This window comes from Orycteropus afer, unplaced genomic scaffold, assembly GCF_000298275.1.
Source record: "Orycteropus afer afer isolate SDZICR_OR568_19922 unplaced genomic scaffold, OryAfe1.0 scaffold00027, whole genome shotgun sequence".
NCBI lineage: Eukaryota > Metazoa > Chordata > Mammalia > Tubulidentata > Orycteropodidae > Orycteropus > Orycteropus afer.
In genome coordinates this window covers 13,609,823-13,614,972 of record NW_006921614.1, presented here as the reverse complement: position 1 = coordinate 13,614,972, position 5,150 = coordinate 13,609,823, and the positions used below count along the sequence as shown (strand labels likewise).

The following is a 5,150-nucleotide window of genomic DNA, read 5'->3' as shown; positions in this document are numbered from 1 at the left end:
TAGTGATACTGCCTCGGAAACCCAAGGAGGGGTCGCTATGAGTCGGGTTTGACTCGACGGCACATAACAACAACAACAACAAAGTCCCAGACTTACAAAGTATTCAAGTTATACACATACCACCGTCATTTTTTGGTTTTTGTTTAGTTTTGGTGTTTTTACTTCTTATCGTGAGTAAAATGTACCTGTGGTATTGAAATTTCCAGGGGGAGGATCAAATGGGAAAACGTCTAAAAATCTAGGGAGGAGAGATGGTTGAGCAGCGCTGCTATAAATCCACCTTCATACAAGAACAATAATTCAGACTGTTTTTAAAAATAATATTTGCTAAATTGTCTTCTACTGTTTTAAAAATAATGTTATCATGTACTAAGTGATAAAGAATTAAATCTGTGTAAAGAGTTGTTTTCCCAAATACGTGTGTTCTCTTTTGTAAAGGATTAATTCCTTAGAATCCATATTCTTCTTCTTTCAGAGTTCTCCTGTTTTTCCCAACTGAATTCCATTCCTGCGATAGCTACAATCATATGAGAAGCATTATCAGGCAATGGTTCAAAGGAAAAAGCATAAAAGGCCATGCTAGATTGCTTTTGCAGAAGAGGTAGTAACTCTTCAGGTAATCCCGCTGTAATAGACCTCTCAATAAAGTGTTGTTTTTGTTTTGCTTTACTTTAATAATTAAGTCATACAATAAATAGGATAATGAGGAGATGTTGACATTATTTTCAGCTCTAACAAACAAAAATAGATCACCAACTTTAATATTCATCACAAATGGCCAGGAGGTTCACCCAAAGGTTGATGCAACTGTTTGAAATGTTGTGCCACATGCCACTATTATTATCCCAACTCCTCCCAAGACCCAAAGTCCCAAGCAAGGATTAGCTGGGCATGCATTCCATTTCCTTTGGCAAGCTCCCCTACCTGGTTGGAAACATTAGAAGAGAGCTGTAAAACACATCTGCCTTGGTTAAAAGCGTTTTTACTACCTGTGCATCCTTAACAGCACCAGCCTGCCTGTGGCTTCCGCGGGTCATCCCAGACCGGAACACGCACCAGAGAAATGAAGACACGAGGCACACACTACCTACAACCCAAACACTTTTCCTTCTAAGTAAGAAAGTCATTCCCTGGGAGCAGCTGTGTTGGTCACTGGCTTATATGCTCTTTTGTCCCCTGGTCGAGCACAAGGAGGTTTCCAATCACTGTGATACGCTCTGTTCTGAACAGTGGGCATCAAATTGCACAGCTCTTGCAGGGTTCTGCAAGGGATGTTTCCAGTTACACAATCAACAAGTAATCTCCCTCTTTAAAAGGAAAGCTATGATGGCCATGTGTGACAGATCTGAGACAGGTGCAGAATGGAGAGGAGTGAGGTCTGCTAGAGATAATTTGCACCAATGCAAATGCACTTGTCACCAGTTCAAGAATGATTAGCACCACTATAGCTGGCATCCGTGGAGGTGGCTGGCCCATATCCCAGAGCAGTTTCCTGCCCTTGCCTTGAGGAGATGCAATTTGAAAAATCACAAACCTCTACCCTCAGCTATGTTATTTTGAGATCTTAGATAGAGTCATTATGAGCATGGCTGATGGTACAATTTCATAGCAACTAGTCAGGAAATGCCACCTCCTATTATATGTGCCCACTGCAAAAAAAAAAAAAGGTAGAGAGTCGTGCTTTATGACCCTGCAAACTACTCTACCCTATTATGTGTCCTGTTAGTAAATACTTTGTTTTGTTTGGTCTTTGGGGTATTTGTACCAGGGAATTAAGAATCCCAGGGGTAACCAAGTTCCTATGTCTTTTAGGGCCATCCTTGCCCTGTACCCCAACAAATTACCCTCACTCCCCTGGTGGGAAGAATTTAAACCTGGTTTGTAAAAGTCAATATTCTCTGCAAAGAGGGACATTTAAACATAAATCAAAGAGGCTTAAGATAAATCAGAAACAATTCACTTATAAGAAGTTTTATAAGCACTGATGTACAGTGATGCTAGATATTTTGTAGAATAATCATCCACATTCTTATGTCCTAAAGCTTCGGTACTTAATGAGTTCCTCTGGAAGGATTGGTAATGAAAGGTACACAGGAAGGTGGGAAAAGATAGAAGGCAAGTTGGTGAGCACCGAAAACCATTGTTATTGAGCTAATTCTGACCCACAGAGACCCTCAAGACAGAGTAGGGTTGTCAGTGCTGTAAATCTGTATAGAAGCAGACTGCCACATCTTTTTCCCACAGAGCAGCTGGTGAGTTTGAACCACTAATATTTCAGTTAGCAGCCGAGCACCACAAGGGCCCTTGGTGAGCACAGGAAACAGTAATCTTGAGAATAAAAGGTAGATGTGTGTGTGCAGGGTATGGGGGAAGAAGGAGGCAAACAGAGCTGAAGTGGTGAATGGAACTCTGGTTGTCTGAGAACATGATCTGTCACATGTGTACACGTGTGAATATGTGCATATTTGTAGATATGTGCTTGTCCCAAGGAGGGGTCGCTATGAGTCGGATCTGACTCAACGGCACGTAACAACAACATACATGTGCATGTGTGCATGTGTGACAGCATGCACGTGTGTGTGTGATTAAATAGTATGAGGTTTACAATTAACTTTATCCAAAAAAATTTGTCTTTGTCCTTGGTTTCTCAGCAATAACCTAATGGAGTCCCTCAAAAAAACCCAAACCAAACTCATTGCAATCCAGTCCATTCCAATTCATAGCATAGGGTATGGGGGTTTCCAAAGCTGTAATTGTTTATGGAAGCACACTGCCTCATCCTTCTCCTGCAGAGCAGCTGGTGGGTCCAAACCACCAACCTTTTGGTTAGCGGCCAAATGCCCTAACCACTACACCATCAGAGCTCCTTGAAGGGAGTCCCTAGGTGGCACAAATGGTTAAGTGCTCAACTATCAGCCAAAGGGTGGAAATTCAAACCCACCCAGAAGCACCTTGGAAGACAGCCCTGGCCACCTGCTTCCAAAAGGTCACAGCCTTGAAAACCCTATGTTATGTTGTTGTTATTTGCCGTCGAGTCGGCCCCGACTCATAGCGACCCCTCCTTGGGTTTCCGAGGCAGTATCACTATGGAAGTAGGATTGCCCAACCTTCCTTCCGAGGAGTGGCTGGTGGGTTTGAACCGCCAGCCTTCTGGTGAGCAGTCAAGTGCCTTAGGCACTATGCTACCAGAGCTCCTTGAAAACCCTATAGAGCAGTTCTATTCTGCACACATGGAGCCACCATGAGTCTAATACAAAGGAGTATTTCTCATCAATAAAAAATAGACTTCTGATACACAGAACAACACAGGTGAATCTGTGAGCCATAATCTCTAACACCTTGGAATTTCCCCAGTGATTGAAGCTTTTGCTATTTGTGAGGGCCCCAAACCACACCTGAGAGTTTATGCTAATGAGGCAACTCTTGTTGGATGGGGACCAACAATGCCAGAAAGAACCACCAATGATATCAGCCCAACCTAAGAGGAGGATGTTGAATGTTGGGGTCAACCATGTGGGCAATGATTCTATCAATTGAATGGAACACTTATAAAAGCTCTGAACATTGAATCTTGAAGAACTTCCTTGTTGGTTATAGATATTGATGCTTAGAAGAGGGTAGCACATTATTTGGGGCACAAAATCTCTGCGTTGGGGGCCCTCTCAGACCCTGTCCCATGTGTCTCTTCATTTGTATCCTTTTTGCTATAAAACTGAAAGCATACGTGTATCACTCTCCTGAGTTCTGTGAGTCATTCTAGTGAATTACTGAACCTGTGAGGGGGTAATGAAATAAACAAAACAAAACTCACTACTGTGGAGTTGATTCTGACTCATAGTGACCCAATGGGACAATTGACCCCCTAGTGTTTCCAAGGCTGTGAATATTTACAGAAGCAGCCTGCCTCATCTAGTTGGTTTGAACTGCCAACCTGTTGGTAGCAGCCAAATGTTTTAACCACTTTGCCACCAAAGCTCCTTGTGGGAGTAATGGGAATCCCCAGATTTACAGCCACTAGGTCAGAAGTGAGGATGTTGTATAGACCTCCAAGTGTGCAGCTGATTCTGAAATCTGTTGTATAGACCTCCAAGTATGGAGATGATTCTGAAATCTTGAACAGACTTGGTTGTCTGGAGGACTGTGCCCTTTAACCTGTAATATCTAACCTAGCTCTAGTGGCTTGGTGGCTACAGTCAGGAAAAGAAATGCTGCCTTTGCAGTTGGTGTCAAGAGGATATTTAGAGTTTAAATTTAGTTGGTGGGTGTTGGATAAGGCACCCACATACAGGGTGACACAGAGACACCCATTACACCTTAGTAAAATGAGATCTGAGAAAAATCCAAAATGGGGTCTATTGTTACCTACTAGAGAACTAACAATAGAAAAATCCTGGGTTTGATTGTATAAAATCTGATGTCTAACACTGATTGTTTCATCAGTAGTACTGATGATATTTATACAATTTATTATTTATAGCGTAATGGTATTTACACATCAACTGACTACTAAGTTCATCACTCATGTGTATCAGATTAATTTTTTTGAATTTTACTTGTATGCTTAGATTCAGTGTACTATGATATATGATTATCTGTTTAAAACTTTTAAGATTCTACACTATCTAGGTGATTTTGAACACCATTTAGAATAGAATCTAAAAAATCAGTATGAAACAGGAAAAAAAAGGAAAGTAGAAAATTAAAAAGAATAAGACGTTAAATAGAAAGAAGTAAATTATGAGGCATTAAAATAATTCAACAAAAAATATAGGAAAATAAATAGATTGTTAAAAATAATCTCAGTGTTAAAAATAAATTCGGTGGGATATTAGGTAGATACACTCCTTGAAGGGATCAATCATGGGAGAATATAAAGGGTGTGTATACACAGGGATACAGCTCAGGAGGCAGGAGTGCAGAGGAGGGAAGGACACAGGGAAGAGGTAGTAACTAAGGGGAGGAAGTGGGAAGAGAGCTGTTGCATTGTGGGAAATTGCAATCAATGTCATGAGATAAATTGTATGTGAACTGCTGTATGGAAAATGAATTTGTTCTATAAACTTTCACCCAAATCACAATAAAAATTTTAAAAAATAAATAATAAATTCAGTGGAGAAAAAATTAAATGATGTAAAACAGCTTGGTTAAAA

At 40.7% G+C, this 5,150-nt stretch overlaps 1 protein-coding gene across 1 annotated transcript in view; it reads right to left on the bottom strand.

Annotated features, from left to right (window-relative positions):
- Positions 1 to 5,150, bottom strand: part of MYLK4 (myosin light chain kinase family member 4) — a 102,134-nt gene that overhangs the window by 93,235 nt on the left and 3,749 nt on the right. The window lies entirely within an intron of this gene.